At 47.2% G+C, this 26,377-nt stretch overlaps 1 long non-coding RNA gene across 1 annotated transcript; it reads left to right on the top strand.

Moving 5' to 3' along the window:
- The first annotated feature begins 12,237 nt into the window (after positions 1-12,237).
- On the top strand, positions 12,238-22,398 carry LOC144111399 (uncharacterized). Its single transcript, XR_013310043.1, has 3 exons — positions 12,238-12,388; positions 13,640-13,666; positions 22,048-22,398. It is a non-coding gene; the product is annotated as an uncharacterized LOC144111399 (long non-coding RNA).
- The last annotated feature ends 3,979 nt before the right edge of the window (positions 22,399-26,377 follow it).

Here is a 26,377-nt window from a genome sequence, read left to right as displayed (position 1 = left end):
GGTCATGGGCACGTCTGGCGGCAATATTAGTTCGATAACAGTATAAGCTGATGAAGACGACGATGTGCAATGCACAGCGCGGGAGTGTTATGTTAGTTGGATGGTATTATTAATTGATAAACACTATGATGTGCAATGCACAGCGCGAGTGTGTCTATATTAGTAGGATAGTGGTATTAGTTGATGAAGACGATGTGCAATCCACAGCTCGAGAGTGCATTGCACATTAAGGCGAGATAGGTTGCGGCGATAGCATAGTGGTCTCGTGCAGTGGCCTGTGAAGTTGATCTTTTAGTGCGGGTTTGGCTACGGTAGCCCTCAAAGGCAAGCTGGAGAAAAACTCGGCGAGTCGGTTGGAACTCGTGAGGCAGTGTTCTCGCACACGGAACGCATGGACATCGTGGCAAAAAACGAGGGACGCTTAAGCTCCCACTTAGCCACCTCAGTGGTTCAGTAGTTAGGGCACTCAGCTGCTGACCAGAAAGACGCGGGTTCAATCCTGGCCGTTGAATTTCGATGGAGGCAGATTTCTAGAGGCCCGTGCAGTGTGCAATATCAGTGCACGCTAAAGAACTCCAGGTGGTCTAAATTTACGGAGCCCTTCATACGACGTTGCTTACTACTAGCTAGGGGTTGTTTAAAATGCAACAGAAAACTTAAATATCACTCGAAAAAAATGTAATCATCAGTATAAAACATGAGAATAGAAATCGTATTATGTATAGATAATGACAGTGTTAGAGCCATTTATCATAGGATCGGAACAAAAGGGACGTCTTACATATGGGAAAAACAGGGAAAAGAAAATATCAATCCCGCTAGCTTTTATTATGCTAAAATTGCTAAATAAGGTCATTATTTGTGTTTCTAGTATATCCTGTAATATTAGTAACGTAAAAATAAGTAGGTCGTGTTAGAAAAAAAAAACGTTTGGCTCTGTCACCGTCAATCCGAAGTGCCGCTCGCTCGCTGGGCGCACTCCGCTGTGGTGACCATACGAGCGGGCGAGGGCGCAGCGCCGTGAACCCGCTGGTCCGCCTGAGCGTTCCGCTTTCGTCCGCTCCGCTAGCCCACTCTGCTAAAAGTATCTGTTAATGGCAACTACCGAAGAGTTTTATTTGCGGCTCCTAGGCGGCGCTTCCATCTACTAGTGTCTTATTTGCGGTTAGTCTCACAGGCATTTAATGCTGACCTCGGTAGTGTACCGAATATCAATACATACCAACGCAAGGCGGTCACAGGGAACACCAATGAATCTACACAGAAGCTCATTGTGCAAAGCTCACATGTTTCACGTGAAATAACATGATCATCAGTGACACGTAGGCCGCAGTAATGACTCATATGGCTGACTATCTCTCATGCGGCTCTTTATTATCAACGCCTCATTCCGCGGAGGTCGGGTAGTAATCACGCGAACTACAACGATGACTGGGTAACTGGTCCAAACAGCGATTGCACACTATAATGGACCATGTAACTCACTATAATTGTCATGTGACCTATTAATTATCAGTGGCTTGTTTATAGAGATCACGTCGTTGTCACAAAAATGGCGTCATTAACACGTTAGTGCTCCCGTTGACGTCTAATAGTCATGTAACTGGTTTGCCAATGGGCGACATGACCCGTTGAAATCCTTTTAAATATGACTTCTCTAGCAACTTACGCTGAAACACGTTCATACAGGAACGTTCCTTTGGTATTTTTAGTACGCTAGGGGCCATTTTCCTTATTTAGCCGTTGTGTGTTTGTCTATTTCTGTTTGTCTGAGGCCTGTACTGTGGCAGGCTGCTCACCTGCCCACTGGGTGATGGGCAGCCTGCCTATGTGTATATACCTAGCAACGAGCCCACCGCGTCAGGCAGCAGCTGAATCGTGAGAGGCTGCTCAAGAAGAGCAAGCTCTGTCGCAACCCAAGTCACATCGATGGTAGAACCTGCCATAGAAGGGCAGTGGCGCATTGCTTGACCGCTTCACCACTGCGCCAGGAGTGGAAGGAAGAGTCCCAGGGATCTATGAGTGCAGCGAACGACCAGTTTCATATTATGAACATCAAACCATTATCGCTATCCGAACAACTGCCGTCCGTGTACACTGGATCTGAACACCGGAATCGAAGTCAAAACCAAACTGCCAGAGCACCTAATTCGCATTTGACCCTACTTCGCAAATCAACAATTTTTTTTTCTTTAATCGTACTCGCTCCTTTCCTTCTAATGGGTCCTCCGCTTTCCTTCCCAGGTCTGCGACAACACATCCCTCACATACAAGTCGACATTTTATTACGCCTCGACCGACAGCGCTGTATTCGCATTCGATAAGACTCACGGTTTTACGGTGACTCTTGACAACTCGGAATCCTTCAGAAGAAAGGTAAGCTGCCTTCCCTTAGCCGTCTCTGAAGCTCACACAGCGCTTATGTCTTTCCTTTTCGAGTGAAGGTGTGACGAGCGCTGCGAAGTCTGACTTCAAATCTTTGTGCTGTGCCGCATGGATTGGACACGAATGCAGAGTGGTTCCTGCAGCACAGGGGATATAAGGCGGGATAGAAGATGATTGGCTTTGCGCTATTTTTGAACTGAAAATTCTTGAGGAAAGTTGGTGTTCGAGTGCCGTGCAAACTGAGAGACCAAAGGCCTGACAACTTCATAGGAAGCTTACAATACACTCATCATCCTTTGACGAAGGGGAGACGTATATGATTTATTCTTCCTTTCCTAAGCACAGCGAAATGTCATTTCCAACTTCACTTGTTCATTGAGCAGCAAGCAGTAGTCAAGTTGAATTCCCAGCTTTTTCTAACTACCTCACTTCAGGAATATAATTATATTCCTCATAAAGGAACTCTACAAACACGCCCTTAATTGTTATCATTGGGAAAGATATTGATCCCTGCAATATGGTGTTATTAGTGTTTTTTGAGTTGCCTGCATCATTAAGGAAAAGATACGATACCACTAGCCCTGCCTTTTCGTGTGTCACATTTGTTTTGAGGCAAAACGAACAACTGATAGTTCGGGTTAGCAAACTTGTTTTCTTTCTTTTTGCCTTGTTAATGTTCAGCCGGAAAATAATTTCACAGCGAAAGCTGTACAAATAATTTTTCTCGAGATTACTTCGTCGGTGGCCGCGTGAGCTGTGAGAGCAAGAAGTGAGACTGCCAAAGAGCTGTCCGATGAGCGGCGCTGCGTACCTGCTGTACTTTCTGCCCGTTACTGATGGTAACAATCCGGCGATTTTATTGTTCAATAGAAATTTCGAGCGGTGTCACAAAGACTTAAAAGCGCTACTCCGTGCAGCGATCTGATATTCACGGAAGCTCGCAAATCTGCGTTGCTATCACGCTCTGACACCCTCCAGTTCGAACTTCGTAAATTTTCGAATCAATTGGTGAACCTTCGCCTATGGCGTACAATAAAGCATTAGGCAGTTTTAGTTTCACGTACGTACACAGTTCACGTACGCAAACGTGAGGAGTTTACGTAGCATACGCGCATTTCGTTTCAAACCCTTTTAGTTGCACGTACGCCATCTACTGACAGATGCAGGCAGTGCTGTAGCCACACTAAGACAAGAAGAGCTAAAGCCAAGCCAGTCGAACTGAGCGTCGGAGCACTGCTTCGTTAGGGTTAACAGCTTGGAAACCGCCTTTATATCTGAAAAAAAAAAAACAATACCTATTTCTCGCTTGAAACTTTATGCGAGGGTAAGAATGGACAAATCGAAGGCTAATACAACAGTTTAGAACACGATATCGCGTCGAGAGATTAGCCACGAAGCTGTTATCGTTTTGAAGCGGGCGGGCAGGGCGCCGCTGTTTGTCAACGCTACGTACTTGCGCAAACAACGCAAAGATCGCAACGTAAAAATCCGAATCTCACGCACATACGTGAGACTCGCGCATACCCTTTACGTTCTGCGCATGCGCACTGGTCACCCGTAAGAGCTCTACGTACGTGAAACAAATTATTAACGTCCCGCATCGTGAACGTCCTCCGGTTAGAGATGGTTAGCGGCGTTCGCTCAGTGATTTCAACCCTTGGTTAACAAATTTCAGTATCAATGGGCACCTCGCACGAATGCGACGATCGTCCGACACTGGTGCTAGAATCATAAAGAGATTAGAGTTTGAAATGTAACTACACCCTTAGATGCCCACAGTGTATTAAATAATCAGGGTATAAAACACATGTAATCCGTCGCGGGAATAAGTATTATGGCAATCCCCTTACATTAATGAGCCTCTTTTATTTCCGTATCTTGCGTTCAATATTATTGTGACCTTTCGCACTTCAATGCTTACTGATTTTGAATGTAATACAATGAAAATTACACTGTGACGCTTCCTGTCGCAGATTTGCGATACTTGGACAAACAACACGGACCTCCTGGCTGGTCTCGCTGTGTATGACGCAAACTATGATGGCGCGCTCAAGAACTGCACCACGTATAAGGGGGCCGCTTGGAGTTGTCTGCAACGGTTTAGCACCGCCCGAAATCTGCTCAATACGTGGGGAGCTAGCAAAGTTGGAAATTTCTCGGCAACATGCTACGCGCGTAAGTATAAGCACCTGCGATGGTTGACCCACTAAAAGACACATTCTTTTTCGAACATGCTATAAGTATGGGCCATTCAAAATCAGGCCGTCCATCTCTCTGCTGAGAAAAAAATGCTTTATACGAGCCCTTCGCGCCTTGAAGCGGATACAGAGTGCCAGAAAGTAGACGACAATCTGGACTCGTCATGAGCCAGAAATGATTAATTTTTTCATGTTCCCTTCGTTCAACCCCCGGGGGACTAGACCAGCCAGGTTCGTCACATCGATGACTACCATATCTGGCACATGAAGAGTTCAGCTTGTCGAGTGTTTTCTGAAACACTGTCTCCGATTTGAGACGAGAAGGTCTCGTCCAAATGATTTTTTTCTTCGAAAAAAAAAATGGCAGAGTGGGTACTAAACGACCATTTTGGTACCATTTTGAGAAAAAAAATTGTTAGGCGAGTAACAGTATGCAACTTTACAAAAAGTAATCGTGATGGTGTAGCACCCGGTTGCTGAAGATATCGGGACACGAAGGAAGAAATAAAAAAGAAAAAGAGTTAGACGAGCGCAGACTACATGCCAGGTGTCACAAACGCGAAAATTCATTCACTTTGATTGCCCACAGACACCCAGAAAAAAAGGTGCCTTCCTCGTCGTCTACAACTTCCTTCATTTGAAAATGAAAATTGGTTTTTGGGGAAAGGAAATGGCGCAGTTTCTGGCTCACATCTTGGCGGACACCTGAACCGTGCCGTAAGAGAGGAAATAAAGGAGGGAGTGAAAGAAGAAAGGAAGAAAGAAGTGTCGTAGTGGAGGTCTCCGGAATAATTTCGACCACTTGGGGATCTTTAACGTGCACTGATATCGCACAGCACACGAGTGCCTTTTGCGTTTCTCCTCCATCGAAACGCTGCCGCCGCGGTCGGGTTCGAACCCGGGTACTGCGGATCAGTAGCCGAATTCATTCATTGAACCTTCATTTATTCATGTTATTTTTTCACGATACCGCCCTCCTGCTATTTACGCGCCCGTTTCGCGACCTTAAACGGAGTGATTCGAACCCAGGCCAGTTCGGAGTCTGTGGTCTCCATCACTACTACTTTAGACCACTCGACCATGGTCGTTTTTGTGTCTTCCAACTTGTGCGCAATCACACACACTATACATATACAAAATGCGCTGACCTATGTCCACTGGCCTGCGAGGTTCACGTTATTGAGTATCACTAATTCGTCAAGTACAGACCACCACTCACTGGAGAGTCTGTCTTAAGCGCTTCACATGTAAGCAAAGCTCTAATTGAAATTTCCTCGCGCTTACCGGTTCAGCGATCACCTCGAGGCTTCGAATTATGCGTCTGTTTTGTACTTTCAAATATCTTGCATGTTTGTGCTGCGTGGGAACAGTTCTGAAATGGGCGAGTTTACTGGATAATTCGAGTGAGTGCAGCCTTATTGAGAATCTGGAATGCGTCGCGAGTTTGGTTTGAGGCTTTAGCAGAAAAGCGCTGGAATCAATAGAAACTGCAGAATATGCACAAGATTGGGGCTGAACTCCTCTCTACGCTTCAAGGGGAGCAGATTAACGCTGCCCAAGAGCACTGGCTGCCATTCATTAAAAACGCAGGCTGGCAGCACCTATCATCCGCCGTAGTTGTGCGGCGAACATGATACGCAGAGCGGTTGTTCGAAGGAGTTCCAAAAGTATAATTGTGGGGCATACCAAGGAAGTTCTCATGCGTACTAACAAAAGAGAAAGTGGCGACGTGGAACATCATTCACTGCGGAAAGGTTATGAGGTGGTGGCTTTTTTTTTTTTTTGCCCGGCTAGTGTAGGGTTGTAAACGTGTATTCAATCCTAAAAGCAAGACTTAACTGCGGATGCAGTGAAAATGATATAGGTTTTAAAAAGCAGTTAGGCTGTAAATGCGAAAGTAGTTCTCGGAGTCACTTGCTCGGGTCACACTAAACGATGATGATTGGGAAAGGCGACATATGGATGTGACCTTACGGATTCTCCCAAATAGAAAATAAGAAGCCTCGAATCCGGCTAGCACTGATTTATAGTGTCTAAACACTTGCATGAAAACAAGTTTGTTAGAAATGAGGCTGAAAAGCGATAGCGACAGTTAAAGGGAAGGTGAAATGGTTTTTTGAGAATTTTAGGTTCTTCAAGAAATCCAACCTATGAAGCTTCAAGGTAAAGCATGCCAAGTATTTTTTCGCCAGCATTGAAAATTTTGACGTAATCGCCAATTAAACCGCAGCGATAGTCAGGCTTCTCCTCACTGCAATAGAGATGTACGGAGAAACTCGTGATGAAATCTTTGTTGCCGAAATTTAAGACGTCCGCTGCCTTCGCCCACGAGCTGCAGTGAGCCTTCCAAGACCACCAAACAATGCTTCATGGGCTTCACTGTCGGCGGTGTTGGTTTAATTCCTTGAAACAAACGTTTATTAGCTGTAAACGCAGCGCCGCTCTATGTGACGTCATCGTTGCGGTCTCTGCCCATCGCAGGCACTGAAGAGAAGCCTGACCAACAATGCGGGTTTATTCTGCTATTACGTCAACATTTCAAATCTTAGCCCAAAAATACTTCACATGCTTTACCTCCGGGTGTCACACATTCTACCCCATTTAAACTCGTACAATTCTAATATCTCTTCACCTGCCCTTTAAGGTACCTGATTAGCGGAATAAGATATCATTACATTTCACATTATACGCAGCTTCTGTTGCAATCCCAGGGTGTGTTTGCGTCAGTTTCTTTGCAATTGTCAGTGCATCAAGTGTCATATTACGATTACCAGCTGCAGTAGCAGGTACCTGCTGTGCTGTGGCGGTGACGACATTTGCTGTACCAACCTTTTTTTCCCCCGACTTCTGATATCGAGTCTCTTCCTTGCTGTCTCCAAAATATTCTCGACCAATCATTATTTATTTGTCATCTGCCACGGTGAGCAGGTTTTGATGAACTGACAATGTTTCGTGACCTCTCTCAAACAATCAAGGTGTTTCGTCAGGGTAGGTTGGGATGATGTCACAAGACCACACGACATCTCTCGGTCAATGAGCGAGTTTCATCTCGGACAGTGGGGAGGGGGTGAGGGGGACTCTAATGGCATTGCATTAAAAGCAACGCACGCATCAGAGGAAGGTGAATAATATCGTAGTACGACACAGCAAGAAAGCAACATGGATAGTTAGATGAAATGCGAGTTAAGGCTTTTCCAGTTATAACTTCGGCCTAAATTATAACTTCCACTTTCCAGCTGTAACATTCAAGCTATACATTTTCCACTACGCCATCTACACAGACTCCCAGGATTCGTGTCATTGAATCAAAAACACTCCCATCACACCTGTCCACGGAGCTCGAGGCCGCACTTGCGTCGCTGCACCCTTGCCCTCTATTCCTTCGATGGATCCCTGGGCGCTCGGGGATTGACGGCAATGAGCTGGTTAACCAGCTCGCCCGTGAAGCTCTTAAACACTTGCCCGGGTACCGTTCAGCCCCTGGCCAAGGAACACGGAGGGCGGTTCGAGACGGTCCTTTCGCGCCACCATCAAAGAATATTACAAAGCAGTACGCCTCGACCGTAACATCTACCCCGACCCTCATACGGTCTTTCTGTGCAGGAGGCTCACATCCTTCGACAGCTACAACTTAACGCACTTGTCACACCTGCAGGGCTTTATCTATACAAATTTCATCGTGATACTTCATGCCACAACGGCCCTGCCTTTTATGCCAACCTCTCCCACTGTCTATTCTCCTGCCCGGTTACTCTGCAATCAGATTTCTTTTCCACCCCCTCCCACGCACTGTCGGGACCTGGCTGCACAGGCTACGAGCCCGTACTACCACTACTACTACCACTACTACTAACACTACCACTACCACCACTACTACCACCACCACCACCACCACTACTACCACTACTACCACTACTACCACTACTACCACTACTACCACTACTACTACTACTACTACTACTACTACTACTATACGAGTGTGTATCCCTCCCATTACAACTGCTTTGCAGTGTCCGTGGCTATCTCGAAATAGACGAACACTAGACGTGCTAGAATAATTATGAGACAGTCGAATTAGAATCTGAGCGTCACGCGTTGACTAATCTGAAGATATTTCGCCCTGTCCAATCTCCTTCACTTTGATATGGATAAACAAATTTTCCTACTTTTTTTTTGTCCAGCGCTAAAAACTTTTCATTTTTCCGGGGGAGAAACACCACTGCTGTGCAACGTAATATGTACAACGTTAAATCGATCCTTTTCGGTGATTATAAAATAAGCGCGAGAAACTGAAAAGAAAATGAAATAAAGAGATGCAGGCAACGTGGGCGCTCGAATTTCTTGCATCTCTTCGTACCGTTTTTTTCCTCGCTAATTTTGTGAGAAACTTACACCATGTGCCTGAAAAACCGGAGAAGCCGGGTAAATTTTATTTTTGGGTGTGCGAGTTGCCGTCTCCCATTTTGTTCTTACTGCTTACATACCGCAAGTCACAAAGAGAAGTAAAAAGTTTAAAAATATCTAAATTCCAGAATAATTAATGCTAAGTCTACATTCTGTTCGCAGTGCCTCGCCTGAAGTAACGAAGATGCGCCGCCATACAGCCAGCCCTCCGGAATTTGCCTTGCGGACTCCCCCTGGTCTCGAATGGACTTTAGTTCATTCCTGAGCTCAATTATGTGTTCATAACGCTATCTTTCGTTTGCTTTTTAGTTATCTTGTATTTATTTTAATATTTGCGTAGACACTGATATAGGAAGTGTGCTTTTGGTCGTTACGTTTTCTCATTCATGGCACGGTTTTCCAAGTGTGGACCGGCTGCTGATGGCGCCATTGCGGACTTTCCTGTCAATTCTGAAGATATAGACGCACAGAGAGCAAGCATCCATGCACAAGAGGACCAGCATTGCGCAATGCACGCTCACGAATCAGCAGGGACGCTCGTGCAGGCACTTCTGATCGTCGTCGCCGGCGGCTAATCATGGTGACCGTTGATAAAGAGAGGAGCACCAGACACCGCTGTCGACACTCAATGCGGAATTGTTAATGTTTTACCAGTTTCTTATCAGAAGATGGGAAAAGGTGGACAGATGAGGTCGCAGGTGTGAACAGGGCACAAATAACGTCGTTCGTCTTGTATATGAAACTCCTGCAAGAACCCCTGCTCTGCTGACTGATCCGCAGCTTTATACAGGAAGAGGTTAAGCTGCCTGCCCATTTACGGCGATTTGGAGTATACGACAGAAAGCGACACAAGCGGTGCTCTACTGCGACTTTTTTTTTTTCCAATGACGCTACATGTTCTAGCACCTGCATGGCATTTGCTTTATATAGGTGCTGCGGTCGCTTCGCCGAGCGCCTCCCATATTTTTACTTCTAAATCTCGAACGAAATTTCTTCAGACGAAACTTACTGACAAGTGTTCGAAGTATGTCACTAACACCACGCTAAAATTTTGTCCCCCTTCCAGTGTCTTGCGTCCCTCCGCGCTGAATTATCCGCCAATATGAACTACATGCAACTTGCCCAACTCGCCATTCTTATACCTCACTAAAATCTTGGATGCCATTCCTTCTGAATAATCAATGATGATGATGAATTTTTTGTGTTGCAAGTGCATCTGGGGCCAAAGAGCGCCATGGCACAAGATATTTTCGTTTACTCATGTGGGATACCAAATATTTCATCCTGAATAAGCTCAACACCAAACCAGGGAAAGCTTGTACCCATTGTATCATTGGCGGGCACCAGGCGGCGCTGCGGATCGAATCCCGCACCACCTGCAGACGGGGCGGATGCCCAAACTGCTAGGTCACGGCTCCGGTAATAAACTACCAATAAAAGTTTACGTTTCACACCATACTTTTTTGTGGCATATGTAAATTAAGCTGGGATGAGACTTATTGGATCTTGCTTAGAGAGCATTTCTTCAGCGCTCAGAAAATACGATATTAAACTTGAGTGTTCGAGACTTTAGAAACACTCTCTTTAGAAATCTCTCTTAGTGGCAACATCGGGAGGAGAGGTACGAGTTTTCAGATATGTCATCAGCATTTCTGTATGCTCACCAACAACAAAGTTTTGCCAATATTTCAAACAATGATTTTTTCATGGCTGGTACCACAATCAAAAGCACAAGTCTATTTGAATTTAAATCGCTGAAGAAAAATTCGACGGGAGCAATTTCATTGAAACAAGAAAGAGACGTAATGTATTGTTTCTTCAATACCCATACTTAGGAATCAGTTGTGTTGAACAACATATTGTACTTTTACGCAAAAATTGCGCTGCTTTTAGTAGATTTTAAGAAAAACAAGGCAATGAAAACTACTGGGCAGAATTTCAGTCGAGAATTTACAGCTGAGGCAAGCTGAATCTATGTTTTAAAATCGGTGGAAAATTTCGTAGCCACAGCTTTTAGTACAACTTCTCGACATCCGACTTTCCAACACTATACTCAGTTTCGCCGCACCTCAGCAAAATGAGGCTTTTTTCGACAAACCTTCCAAAACTGGCGGCACGAGCACCAGAGGTGGCCAGTATAACAACTATTTGTATACAACCCAAACCGCGCTAGAAACCTCAGTCGTTACAGAATGGTAATAAATTTGCGGAAAGGTCAATTTGTCTTAAGCGTCTCTTTCACTAGCAGTTTGTATTCCTTTGGTACATGGCCCAGCGGGAGCATGCGAGGCCGATAGTACTCCACGCTACCTCACGTTGATCAAGTAGCGCGGCAGAGTGCTAAGTCTAGCTGCCCATTCAGAACACTTTCACCATACTGACTATATGCTCGCATCCACGTTCCTCGTTGGTGTATTTTTACACCTCTCCCTCCATTCACCTCTTGATTTCATCTGACAATGCGGTTCAGGGTCACTCCTCATTTTTCCTAGCCAGATGCGGCTGCCTCCCCGCCTACCTCTGCGCGAAGGAGGCCGGCCAATGATAGGTTGTATCTGGGATTCCAAAAGACGAAGCACCGTAGTACTTTAATGTGAACGCTGACAAGCTGGACAAACGCCTGAAAAGGTCGTACAGGCAGCTAAGCGGCCATTTTTAACGCGACAGCGTTAAAGGCCCCGTTCTACAGAAAATGCGGTGTAGGCGTTGTGAGCGAAAAATTAATTTAAAGCAAATATATTGGTTGACATTTGAAAATATTTTGGTTCTCAATCTGTTCTTAGCTTTGGGGCTGGTTTAGGCAAATGCATTACCGAAATTCAATATCTTAGTTTCTCAGCGAAACGGAACACAGTCAAAGAAAAGAAGAAGGAAGAGAAGAAGGACGAACACAGCGCTGAAAAATTATGAGAGTGAATCAAGAATACCAACTTGACCAAGAACTAATTCGGCTGAAGTTCATTACCAAAGTATGATATCTAAAATTTAGGTCAAATCTCAATGAAGAACTCTTTCAGAAGATGCCGCAGAGAGGGCACTAGGAGGAAAGCTAATCTTGAAACGACCTTAAAACAACAATGAATTTAATGTTATCTACAAGCTATTCAGAAAGGAAATGAAATAACAATTATTGAATTCGGTACTCACGAAATACTATGAATCAGGCTCCATAAAATGACAAAGCCCGCACGCGTCACGCGCGTCTCTATATTTTCCGGCGCACGCACAGAAGAAGAAGAACCGGGCCGCCGTCAGAACGATTTTTTTTATGCTCCCGACTCCGCATCCAAGCCTTTTAGTGACGCCAACCTGAACCTGACTTCTCCCACCGTTTGCCTAGGCTTCGTTAGATCTTCTTTGCACAGGAGAACGTATTCACACCGCAAAAACCGAGACGATGGGTAAGCCACCCGAAATGCATGAACACGCTGCCCGAAGTCATTTCAACCCGGGTCTGATTTTTCACTTACTGTTTCTTCTAACTGGTATTATTTAAAGCGGTTGCTTACTTCTGTCCCCAAAATTAACCACGGCGGCTGTAGGTCGCACCACATTCCATGCCCTAAAGAAGAATGTTATGTTTGGCCACTCGAATACACTGTCGACAATGGCAACGTCTGCTGACGCTTGACAGCTCCTTATTAATCAATGTGGGCCTGGTTCGAGTGGGCATTGCTGTCAGTGTGGGCCTCAGGCTATGACTTTGGCTCGGAGCTCTAAAACGAGGCCCTAGACAGCGGTCTTAGGGTAGTGTCGGAGACTATCATTGAAGGTCAGGCTTTAGATTAGTCCTTTTGTCACCTCCCCTAGATTCTGGCCTTAGAGTAGGTGTTTAGAATTCTTCATTTGGAGATAGGCTTCGGAGTCGGGCCTTGAAGTCGGGATGAAATAGGGCGTGATTGGAACAGCATGACTGCTGCTGTTCTCTTGAGGGAGAGTTGTGGAAGGCCTTGAAGATCTTTAAGGACAGTACTCAACTATAGCCTGCTAGTATATCTCGAATAATGGTAATAAAGAAGGGCTCTCAGATCTGCGCCTTCATAGGTCGCAAACGCTGCGTTACTAATACCATTGAATGCAGACTAACGGGTGGACGGATCCTTCATATAGCCCTGTGGGTGTCGGAAAAAAAAAAACGTGTGACCATTAATGTTCGAGTTGCGATAGGAGAGTTTCCACATCTTCCTAGTTCGCGCGCCTTCCACACCGTCTGATATGTTTCATGGAATGTTCCACACAATATATCGTGACAGTCGGCGTGATATTAGCGGGAAAGGTGTCAGCAGGCGGTTTACTTGGAAGCGACCCTCCAGTTGGGTCAAGCCTCACCACTTTCGGTCCTGGTTGCTTTACACGCCCAACACAGGACGGATTTGTTATATATTGTTCGGGTTTCTTTGCTGTTTTCTTTTTGTTCCCTCAGCTGTCACGAGTGCTGAAATTAAATAAATTAGCTGCGCACAAGTCGTTCATTATTGCGGCCAATTGCGTCTGTATCTAACAGCTGTCGGCGGTGTCTATTCTTACTATATACTTTAAACTCAAAACAGCGGCTTAGAAAAACAAATCTTAGCCACACGACGCGTCAGTGGTGGTACTTAGTACTAATTTTATTTTATCTTCTCTATGTTACCTTTTGGCTTTGTTTTCAGACGCAGTAGGGGCAGACATGTCGGCTAGTAAGTATTGTGCCCTTGAAGGCACCCACGGCTGTATAGCCGTAGAGTCCTGAGCCATGGCCACTGCTGCTCACTCTATAACAGCTAAGTTAGGATAGCCTTAGTAGCCAACGCTCTCACGCTAAAAGTGTTTCTTGCTGATGGCTGTTCAAGCCATTGAGGTAGTAACAGTAACGGCAGCGTGGGGTGCCTACAGAGGTCCGTCTGCACGGACAAAACGTGTGCGTCGCGCGTACCAGCGCTCTGTGGTGCATGGGGCGTCGAATTCATGGCCTTTCGAGTCGCTGGGTCGCGCTCTTTCCGAAGACGCCCTTTTTATGAGCGCGTTTGGAATGGGAATGTCTACCTACCGGGAACCGTATGCTGGAACACGTGCGAATGCTCGCGTCCGAATTAGACACAACTTAATCAGCGGTTTAGACTGCATGCTTGAGTCACGGTGTTCAGGTTTTAGAGGGCCCGAGGCACCGCCTGCGTGCGATGATCCTTGCGTCCTCACTCCGAATGGTTGAAGTGGCGCCAGTGTTGTTGCTTTATCATCTTGCTTAATTTCTTCGGAAAACGCCGGGAAGACAACGATTGGTAAAAAGCGAGATATTGACACGCAATGGACGGAATGCGCATGCCCAAGGAGGAGCTCGCGGATTTGGTTAGCAGCGGCCGATGGAGAAGATGCTGTCATGACTCGGAGGCTGACGGAGAGCCAGCATGATGCTGAAAATTAGGCGGAGCCTGGGTAGCAGCGAGCACAACATAGTGGAGTATATGTTATGTCGAGGCCGTACAAAACGCAAAAATATGAGCAGCCGGCGATGTCGGTGAACGAGTATTTACGATAGACTTAACATACGGGACGGAGAAAAACTGCACAAATACTCAAACTAGACGAGACATGCAAGAAAAAGTAGACACCACAAGCGCTGACTCGTTTAATTTGAGCTGTGTTTCATCGTGAATATCCAGCAACTTGCTAAAACTTCTGCTTTACACCAGGCATCTTCCATTCCCGATAACCCGACGAAGCATACATTGAGAGCATATGTCATTGTTTGGCTGAGATGTTCGATAACTTCGTTTGGGAATGATAGGCGACGATGAACTGATGGTCGGTGGAGGAAAGGACAATATCGTCAACAAATCTGGAGAGAAAGCAAATTTGAAATGAAGATATCTCTTCGACTGGCCAACAATAAGTTTATTCTTGCATGATATCATGCCGTGCGATGGACGCTAGACTAATCAGTCTAATCAATGAATGCATATATAAACATATTATCCCGGAAATCTAGGACGACAAATGTCAGAAATTTGGAGCGAGAGGGACCCTCGACCGTATTTTTTCGGAGTGTACGCACAATCCCCAGGCAGGGCAAATAAAACAGATAGGAAAGACGCCTGGGAGACCTTGCTGCGTAGTACGCAACCTGAGCACCAGCTCCTTGCCGTACGACAGGCTGAAGAGGCTGCCTGAATTCAAGAAATCATGGCCAGCATCTAACGCAGCGACCCTGTCCACCACAATCCCTCCTGGCCCTCATCTCTCGACTGAAAAGGAGAGCCGCAGGGTAGGATGAGGTCGTCTTTTTTGTTGGACAATAAAGTCTTTTACTCACTGACTCCATTCCCTCTTTGCTAACTTCCACTGCAGATTTATTTACATCACCCTTGTTATCTCTCTCTAAACCCTAGGGCCTCAGGAAGAGTGACTGTGCCTGCAGCGACATCCGGATGGGTACCATCACATTTTAGTATGAGGTGTTCACCCCCTGACCTAGCTTAAAAGAGTAGGGCACTGCCTATGGAGTTATCATAGAAAGCTTCCTTTCTAATATCCCTTTTCTAGTATCGATATAGTTCTACACTATGCTTCTTTTTCATTGAATTAATCCAATTTTACCTTCCGTGCTTTTACCTGTCGTTTAATGCTCTTTCTTTCTCAGTCCTCGTGTTCGACATACTTATTATTCAGTTTCCTAGTTATTTTCCACCATTTTGAGTCGACGCCCTTTCTGGAAAAAATTTAAATGCCTTAGCTGCCGACCTGTTTTCGTCCAATTTTCTCAGGCGTTCTTCATATAGTATATTACTCTGAGCTTTCCGTGCTTCGAATGATTCAAGTCCATGTCCCCTGTACTGCCTCGTTCGTGGTCTTGCCGTGGGCATCTGGTGCTAATCTTCCTACAGCTCCATGGTTTACTCCTAATCTCGACTGAACTTCTTCTCTTAAGCCCCTGCACCATTATGTTTGTGGCTTGGGGAGGCTATCTGCCGGCGCCTGACGCAAAGTTCGTGGGCATGCAGACGCTTCAACAAGCTCGTTTCCGGGGATGCTCACGGCCCCATGTAATGGTGATGTGTTGCAGCAAGGCTGGTAGCGTAGACAATGTGTGGGCTGAAGACGAATGAGCGATGCCTTTACTGAAGAATATGTACAGATAGAGAGAGGATCGTGTGACCTGTGAGCAGAGTGCAGATGTTTGCTATAGACAAACTTATGGCCAGGCATTCTGCCTCTCTGGTGTTCGTGGTTACGAGGGTTGCTGCTCCTATATCCAGGAAAGAGGCTGTGTGGATGCCTAGGAATTGTAAGTGTGGTGTTGCCTCGATATATGGGACTTCTTCCCTGGCGTTGTATAGTTTTGTGAGGTTGGATGCGCATGCATTCCTGCCACCTTTGTGGTGGTTTGGGTGTATGTTACGAAGCAGTAGTTTGAGCTGTAGGTTGCTTTGTACATGGGCAGTGAGGGTTGTTAGCCTGGGCGCGGCGGTACATCGCGGGTTATAGCCCAGTGTCCTGATTTCCGCAAGTTGTTACCCCAGCTGTGGCAGTTAGGTGGTGTTAGCGTTTCGAGGTAGGTGTGGCGTTGCCTTGACAGCTGTTCGGTGTGCTTAGTCACTTGCGCATTAGTGAGGTTGTGATATCGTAGGCGGTATGACAAGCCACTGGTCATTAGAGCAACAACGATGCGCAATCGGTTGTTTTCATTGAGCCCGTTATTTTGCTTGGATACGCGTCTGACGAGATGTGCTATTTGGCTTATTTAAGTCTGTGGGAGAGATATGGTGTTCGTCGTCCTGGTGTCTTCCTGGGTGTGTAGGCCAAATAATCGTAGTTTTTTTTTCTCTTAGTATGGCTGTGTTGTGAAGGCTTATTTAAATGACAGTTGCGTGAATGCGCGGTTTAATGATAAGCAGTTCGGATTTAGTTGGCGAGCGGCTAAGAGCGAGAGATTGTGTGCTTTGTACGGTGTTGGTTGCTCTTTGTAAGGTGGCCTGTACATGACCTGATGCTCCAGTGATAGATCAGTCTAATGTCATCGGCATATATTGTGTGGTGGAGATTAGGATTATTTGCATGTAGGTTGATCAGCCAGCGGAGTGATGGCGAAGTTGAATAGCAGCGGTGATACCGTACTGCTCTAACTCATCGATTATGACTTGCAGTTCACCTCCTGGGTAACTCAGCAAAGCAATGTCATCAGTGAATCGCTGATTATTTAAGTATTCTCCATTAACTCTTATCCCCACTGTTCCCAATTCAGTCCTCGGAATACCTCCTGTAAACAGGCGGTGAATAGCATTGGCGAGATCGTGTCTCCTTGTCTGACGCCCTTCCTTATTGGAACTTTATTGCTGACCTTATGGAGGAGTATGGTAGCTGTGCAGCTGCTATATATAACTTCCAGTATTTTGACATAGGGCTTTCCTACACCATTATTACGCAATGCCTGTATGCTTGCCGAGGTATCCCCCTGAGTCGAATGCTTTCTCGTAATGAGTGAAAGCTATATATAGCGGTTTGTTATATTCTGTACACTTCTCTATCATCTGATTGATAGTGGGAATATGATCAATTGTGGAATATCCTTTACGAAAGCCTGTCTGCCCATTTGGTTGGTTAAAGTCTAAGGTTGCCCTGACTATATTAGCGATTACCTTCTTAAATACCTTGTAGGCAAGGGACAGTAATCTGATCGGTCTGGAATTTTTCTAGTTCTTAGCGTCTCCTTTTTTAGGAGGACTTAAGAGAATGTTTGCGTTCTTCTAAGCTTCTGGTACGGTCGAGGTCATAAGGCATTGCGTATAAAGGGTGGCTAGTTTTTCTGACACAATCTTCCCTCTATTCTTCATCACATCTGCTGTTACCTGATCCCCATCAGCTGCTTTCCCCCTTTGCATTGCTTCTAAGGCTTTCTTACTTACTCTTGTGTTACTGACGGGATGACACATCGCTGTGCGTCACTTTCTCATTAACGTTCTGATTACGTTGACTACTCTATAAATTTTTGTCCGAAGCCACGAACTCCGAATTGCGCGTTTGTTGTTCTACCGAATAAGCTACAGTGACGGCTGTCAAATGTCTGCTTTCTGGGATATTTCTGTTTACGTGCGATCTAACCTTCAAAGTGTTCACCAGCGCCACCCTCGTCCATAAGCGGAGGATGTAGTACATTCTGTATTACCGCTGGTGTGACGTGGAACGTCATTGAAAAGCAAGGACGGAAGCTATGTAAGGACCCTCTTGTGTTTCCTATGGCATCAAGGCTGCCAGAACCGAGGGCCTTGTAGCACGATATGGTCGATTATATTTATCTATGAAGCTAGTTGGGGACATACGACGGAGGTTGTCTAGTGACATCGCTTTCGCAGGTTTTTGGTACAACGTGTTTCCCCTGTTGTGGTATGGTGCCTGCCTTCTAGTGTTAGTTGTATTACCGCATGAGCTGTTTCATAGAGGTGTAATCCATGTTGGAACAAGCTGATAGGAGATTTTGTCAGGTCAGGGGGTTGTGTTGCGGGTAATGCAGGCCATGGCAGTCTTTGCCACGGCTACGGTGATATCTTCGTCAGGGTGTGGGTGGTTTGGTGGTGGGCATCCCGGTGTTGTCGTAGCTTGGAGGGGAGGTGCTACGTATTTCTGTTGTAGGTATTGCAACCTATCCACTCCTTGCTTGGAGGCGGTGTGTATTAGTTTCTGCGTGCGGTCAGCCGTTTGTCGTTTGGTGGTTGGGAGTCGACGAGAGTGCGGAGGATGTTCCATGTTTGGTGCTCAACGTGCTTTGTAGTGGGCCACAAAGTCCTCTCCCGTTGGAATTGGTTAACGTTCCTGCGTATTCAGCTGCTTATGTTGTAACCTGTTCTATGCGCTTCTGCAGCTTTTTATTGTGCCGTTGACGCTTTCGTCGTTTCATCAAATTCCTTCTGGCTTCGAATATGTGTAGGAGATGAATGGCAATTTCTGTAGTTTGTATACGTTTGGTGTGGTGTTGTAGTTCGTCTTGAATTTGGTTAATCCACGCGTCCCGAGGGCAGTCTTCTGGGCTCGATGCGTTCTGGCCTAGGTGTTCTCGGAATGCTTCCCCGTTGATGAGGTGTTTTGTGCGGGGTTCGATACCCAGTGCCGGCGGGTACTCACCGGTGATACAATGGGTACAAGCATCCCTTGCCTGGCGCTCGGCTTCTTTGGGGTGAAATGCTTGGAAATGGGATTTTCGCACCACCTTGAGAAAAAAAAAGCCACAAGTGGGCTACTACTGCACGAGACATACTTAAGGTTGCTTGACGGCAGAACTTATCTCTGATCCGTCAAGGCAACGATTTAACCTCCAAGCTACCGGTTCGTAGCGTTTTGTGTTAAGTTGTATTTGCGCTTGAGTTATGTGGTGATCACTGCCCAGAATGTCTGGTAGAACCTCTTGGGAGATGATATTGAGAGTGCCGGTAAATGTGAGATCCGGTATGGCGTCTCTTATCACGCTATTCCCCATCAGCGCAGGCGTATGGGGGTCAGTCAGGAGTGTGAGAGTATGTTTCATGCATGCACCACGTAACCGAGTTCCTTTGGGCGTGTTTTGGGGGACACCCCCATGCTGTCTGTCCTGCACTGAAGTCTCCCCCGAGTACTATGTGCGCTCCACGCTGTGCGTTTGAAATCTGCGAGTACCTGTTGGAGCCCCTGGCTGGCAGCTCGGGGGAGGGGGGGGGAGGTATAAGCGATGAAGAAAAGAAGCTGGATGTATGGTGCTGGAGCGAGCATCTCTATGGATGTGCGTTTTATTGTTTGATCCCCGAGCATATGTTCGACAGTTGTAAGGGCATATTTCACCAGGATTTCCGTGCGTGTCGATTGTGTGGCTGTAGCTGTGGCTGTAGTCGCAGTACCTGTAGGGCATTAATGTCTGGTAGGGTGATGTAGTTCTGCATGAATGCTTGGAGGGGTGCTCGTTTGTGTCATAGCTATGACAGTTCCACTGCAATATTGTGATGGTTGGCGTCTTCTTTTGCGTTCTTAGCCCGACCCATTGTCTGTGTTGTTGAGGTCCGGGCGTGCTACTGGGAGGTATGAGCAACCCCTCTGGGCTTCTCCGAGAGTATCTGAAATTACGACGGCAGGTCAGATGGCGAAGTAGTTAGTGCGGCTTGTCACTGTTACAGCTATTTGTTGTTGGAATTTGGCCTGCATGGTAGCTAGCTGTCTCATTTTCTGTCTGTGCTGTAGATATTCTTGCTATACCTATTCTTTGATTTTCTCGAGTCCTGCGTCAGCGTGTGGTTAAACTAGCTGTGTTGCCTCACTGATGATTTATAATCTGCATTGCTCAGATTGGTTTTTAAGTTTTTTTGACAGGTGGATGTTAAGGGGGAGCCAGGGCGGATATATCAAACAATCTTTGGGATGGCATGGAACCCTAATGGAGGTTGGCTTAGTCGAAGTATAGAAGCAGTAGCCTGAGCCACTTTGTAAAAAAACACGAAGGCGTACGAAACTGTCAGATGAGAAAAGTTGAAGATGTCGCCAGAAACTTTCTACCAGACTGCCGCTGGATGAATAAGTGAAAAGGCAGAAAAACTCTCTTTTCAGATGACATGTCGAACTGTTATTCGAAACTAATGTTTATTTGACTGGTGTGGGATGCACCGCAGACGGTAGTAAATGAATCCCGAAGGTGACAGGGATCATTTACGCGGTTAATCATCTGCAGTCGCATGTTAGCCATGTAATGGGTGACGTCATATGTAATAAATAAGAAAGCTGCGGCCCGAGGACAGAGCTGAAATCATAAGCTGCAGGGCCAGCCCTCTCCTAAGAGACTCACTGGGAACAATAAGAGTAAAAGCAAGCAGGAGTCCTCTTAACCTGGTTAAGGTCATTTAGCATAGGTTTAAATTTGCAGTGAAGTTTAAAATGGAGTGCGGTGTAAAAAGCTTCCAGAAAAACTTAAAATACACCAATCCTGCACTCACCTAATGGGGCTACCGTGCCAAATCCAAAGCCGCGTCATATTTTAGAAAGTAGAGTATTTCATTCTAGACGAAATTTTATGTGATTGACGTGCTTTAAGATCGTGTAAGGCTGCGATGATAATAAAACTGGCCTGCAGTTCAAGAAATGTTGCTTGTCACCAAATTCGTTTAGTGGGAGCATTGTTACTATAATGATGATAGAGGAAGGGCAGCTTCAAGGGATGAGGTCTACGACTGGTAGATATTTCGAGGACTATATAGAATAACGAACCAGGAACGGATTACTACTAGGTTTCAGTAGGGTGCATTTTTTAATTATGTAAGTTGAATAAAAAGCTTACAAAGCCATCCTTATTACAACATCACCGATTGATTTGAAAGGAACAATTTCGTGAATTTGTGTAATGAGGTTGCTATCAGAAACTGGCTGAAAGTACTTTTTTTCGAAAGCAGCTGAAACTATCACCCGAACACTTATTACGAAATTGCGTATTTTGAAGAAAGTGGATGAAGAAACACGGGGTAAAATAGAATAACAAATAATAAGGAGATAGTTCTTAGCAAGTCGTACAAAAAAAATGCGGAACGTTTGCCGGGGTGCAAGTCGATAAGACGGCGATGACGACGAAGCTGGCAGTGGCGCGGGACGGAGCGCTCGCGTTAGGCCAGCCGCCATTAAAAATCATCTCACTGCCATCGTTCATCTCGCCTCATTCTTCGGCTGGTCGCCACGTAACATTTGGTGGAGGTGCGGGGTTTCGTCCCCATCCTGGTGCTGCAGCCTCGGCGTCCTCCGTCAGCCGTGGTCGTCGGCCGTGAGTTCCTGATCCGCACCGCCCGGCCGTGCCCCAGCCTGCCAAGACCGAACCGACCTCGCCGCTCGACCCAGCCCCGCTCTGTGTTGCGTGTACTGCCTCATTAGAAGCGGGTTAATGTTCAAAAGCTTTCCTTACCGAGGTTCATTAGAAGTTTTAGTAGCAGGTCTGCATTGGCTATTTTGCTTACTTTGTGCCTTAAGCCTAAGGCATTTATTAGACATTTTGATACTAGGAAAGGGGACAATATTCGGGCTGGTTTTTCTTTAGCTTTGGAACGTATCACATGATATTTAGATAAAGTATTTTTGTTCTTTGCAGGAAATCTACTGTGACAGGTCCACCTCATTTTGTCGGTGTCATGAGTTTTTGAGGAATTGGAAACGACAAAATGGATACGTTGTTCGGCCACGGTGCCTACCGCCCACCATGGACCCCAACAAGCGGACGGCGCAGGAACTTGGCAGAAAGCCCGGCCCACAACGGAAGCCTAAGGGAGTTGGTGACGGCTCACTTGCCACATAATCCGTAAATGCTAATCCGTAAACGTTGTTGGAAGATAACGTTGTTTGATTGCTTCCCATATTTCAGTGGTTTTCTATCTCGTCTTCACTGTTAAGAAAGTGCTTATATTGCCTGGTATCATGCAATAAAAGTTCAGTTGTAAATTGCCGCCCGTCCTGTTTGTCTCCCTGCCTCCGTGCCTGTTTAGCGCGATGTGGCAAGTGGCCCTGCCCACGCCAATTCTACACTTACTATAGCCAAATATTACAAAGCGCAGGACAGTGCGCCACGCAAGGTTAACCCTAGTCGCCATGAAAAAGGAAAAACCAAGAAGGGAGAACGAGCCAGGAGAGTTGGAAGAGACAGGAAACTGAAAGATGCAGGGGACGTCAGGAAAAGGCGACTGCCGATATCGACCCGGTTGGATCAGGCCGTAGGTGCCGTCCACAGGAAGCTGGGGATAAATTGATGTGTTGCGTCTGCCGATCCTCTTTTCCCCCAACACGGCTGAGCCATCCTCGGCTAAGCGTGGGTGCTCGGGTCCGTTTGTGTGCGGGTTAGTCGACGTATTAGGTTGGTTCGTTGAGCGTCGATAAATTCTGACACAGTATTGCAGGTGCCCGTTGCGAGTTAGTGATTTGTGCTGCCAGTTGCAGGCAGAGTGCTGAAGTAGTCGCCTTTCTTATAAGAACATCAGCGTTTTGACGTGCAAGTGGTAGGAAAGCTGATAATTTAAACGGCCAGTGATTACGGCGTCTGTCAAATTAAGAAAAAAGATCAGTTTTTTCAAAGCTGTGCCCCCGCATCACCAATCAAGAAACAAAGAAAAGTTATTGGGACAAGAAGCGCGCTAGGCCCTTTGCAGGATGCGCCGTCGGAGTTGTCTACGAAATACCACTGACTTGTGGAAAAACGTACGTAGGCCAGACTGGACGCTGCTTGAACGATTGTGGACGGGAACATGGATTATCGCTAACAACGGGGAGGGATCTACTTTGGCTAAGTATTGTCTGTCCTGCAGTGACTGTCGGCCACGGCTGAATGAGATTAGAGTTCTGGGCGAGAGTCGCGATACAATCACACGCCCGCCGCGGTGGCTCAGTGCTTATGGTGCTCGGCTGGTGACCCGAAAGACGTGGGTTCGATCCCAGCCGCGGCGGTCTTTTGGGCGTAAACGGCAGCACCCTACCTATAGAACAGTGTGCAGAACAATTCAATAGCCACTTCTCACAAGTTTTTACGAACGAATTGCCCATTTACAACCCACTGCTGCTTCCTGAGGCCGATATTCAGATTCCCTTTTTACCCATTCACATATCTGCGCTTGGCGTGGCTCGTTGCAGTTGAACGCCTACCTCACCACACTGGCCCAGGACCCGATGGTATCAACGCGAAACTGTTAAAAATTACCTGCCAGCACACAGCTTTACTGCTATCTCTTCTTTTCCAACAGTCACTCGATACGACATTTGTGCCAGAAGAGTGGAGGTCCGCTTATGTCATCCCGGCATTTAAATCTGGAGACAGATCCGTTCCTACCAATTACAGGCCAATTTCTCTAACCTCGATATGTTGCAAGGTACTCGAATACATAATATACACTAACATTATGACTCATCTTAACCAGAACAACTTGCTTCATAACAACCAACATGGCTTCCGCAAACATTTATCGTGTCAGACACAGTTATTTGAGTTAATAACGGACCTTCATCAAGCAATCGACTCTTCCCTCCACATTGACTCCATCTTTATTGATTTCTCTAAAGCCTTTGATCGCGTGCCTCATAACCGCCTGATGATAAAGATACGCAAGCTGCAGCTGGATCAACGTACTACGCAGTGGATCAACGCATTTCTAACAAACCGCTTCCAGTCAGTTAAGTTAGGGAGCTTCTCAAGACGTACAGGTGCTGCTCCGCTGGTTCCACTGCTTTTCTTCATATTGTTACGGGGATGTTACGGCGGTAAGTCTATATGGCGGCTGCTCTGAGAAGGCCAGCACTCAGCTCAGAACCGAGCGCCCAGCTACCAACTGTCAACGTCGTCGTCGTTCCACGCACCGCCACTTCGTTCATGATTCGTCCACTTGTAACACTATCCCCCTCGGCTGAAGGCAACGTCCCGGTGCGTGTTAGGCGTGCGATGTCGATGGTGGGTGATAGGGCTTGAGGCGAGCTACATGAACGACTTCGGACTTAAGTGGAGCGGACGTCGACTTTGGGTGCAACGGCGTGATTTCATACGTTACGTCGGTCACTGCCCGTAATACACGATAAGGACCTGTGTAGCGCAGCAGAAGATTTTCACATAACCCCACACGACGGGATGGGAGCCACAGCAGGACGAGAGATCCGGCAGGGTATCGCACATCACGGTGCAGGCCATCGTAGCGGTGTTTTTGAGCCTCTTGGGAGGCGGAGAGCTTGTGTCGAGCAACCTGGCGGCGGCGTCTGCTCGGGCGATAGCGTCACGCGCATATGTAGTGACAGGGCCAGCTGTGGGCAGCAGAGTGTCGAAGGGCAGTAAGGGGTCTCGTCCAAAGAGAAGATAGAAGGGCGAGTAACCAGCGGTATCATGGCGCGAAGAGTTGTAGGCGAAGGTGACAAAAGGCAAGCTTATGTCCCAGTCCCGGTGGTCGTCGGATACGTACATGGCGAGCATGTCTGTCAGCGTGCGGTTGAGACGCTCCGTAAGGCCGTTCGTCTGAGGATGATAAGCAGTGGTGAACTTGTGACGAACGGAGCACGAACGAAGGATTTCGTCAACAACTCGGGAAAGGAAGCAGCGGCCATGGTCGGTAAGGAGTTGACGGGGAGCGCCATGGTGTAATATGACGTCGTGCAGAAGGAAGTCAGCGACGTCAGTGGCGCAGCTGGTTGGAATGGCACGAGTGATCACGTACCGCGTGGCATAATCGGTGGCGACGGCAATCCACTTGTTCCCCGTGGAGGACTCCGGGAAGGGCCCAAGTAAATCTAGCCCAACGCGAGAAAACGGGTCGGTCGGGATGGGGATCGGCTGCAGGTGTCCAGACGGCAGGACAGCGGGCTTCTTTCGGCGCTGACAGACGTCGCAAGCGGCGACGTAGCGTTGGACGGAGCGGTACAGACCAGGCCAGAAGAAACGCCGGCGCACGCGGTCGTACGTACGGGAGACACCAAGATGACCAGCCGTAGGTGCGTCATGCAGTTGTTCGAGGATAGTGGACCGTAGGTGGCGGGGAACAACGAGCAAGTGCTCAGCGCCATCAGGTCGCATGTTGCGGCCGTACAGCGTGTTCCTGTCCAGCAAAAACCGGGCCAGAGAAGTGTCGCGGCGGTCGGTGCTGAGGCGGTCGATGAGAGAGGTGAGGGTGGGGTCCAAGCGCTGTTCGTCGGCAATGTGGGAGAGGTCGGAGATGGAGAGGACACAGGCATCCGACTCACAGTCTGTAGAAGGAGGATCGACGGGATAGCGGGACAGGCAGTCTGCATCTTGATGGAGGCGACCGGACTTGTGAACCACGGAAAAGGTGTATTCTTGCAATCGCAATTCCCACCGGCCAGGACGGCCAGTAGGGTCCTTGAGAGATGAGAGCCAACACAGGGCGTGGTGGTCGGTTATAACAGTGAATGGGCGGCCGAACAAGTCTGTGCGGAATTTTCCAATGGCCCAAACAAGAGCCAGGCACTCGCGTTCTGTGATGGAGTAATTCTTCTCGGCGGAAGAAAGAAGACGGCTGGCGTACGCAATCACGCAGTGCTGGCCGCGTTGTCGCTGAGCAAGGATGGCGCCAATTCCGTGACCACTGGCATCGGTGCGAAGTTCAGTCGGGGCAGACGGGTTGAAATGGGCCAATACAGGAGGGTTGGTGAGGACGGCGATAAGGCTGGAGAATGCAGTAGCCTGCTCTGGGCCCCAGGAAAAAGGAACGCCTTTCTGCAACAGATTGGTGAGAGGGCGAGCGACGGCTGCGAAGTTCGGGACGAACCGGCGAAAGTAGGAACAGAGACCGATGAAGCTGCGGACATCACTGGGCGAGCGGGGACAGGGAAAAGCACTGACGGCACGAACTTTATCAGGGTCAGGTTGTATGCCACTCGCATTCACCAAATGGCCGAGGACTTTGAGTTCGCGGCGGCCGAAAGTACATTTTTTTTAGTTG

Source organism: Amblyomma americanum, chromosome 11 (assembly GCF_052857255.1).
Source record: "Amblyomma americanum isolate KBUSLIRL-KWMA chromosome 11, ASM5285725v1, whole genome shotgun sequence".
NCBI lineage: Eukaryota > Metazoa > Arthropoda > Arachnida > Ixodida > Ixodidae > Amblyomma > Amblyomma americanum.
Note: the sequence above shows the minus strand (reverse complement) of the source record. Positions and strands in the feature narration are given on the sequence as shown.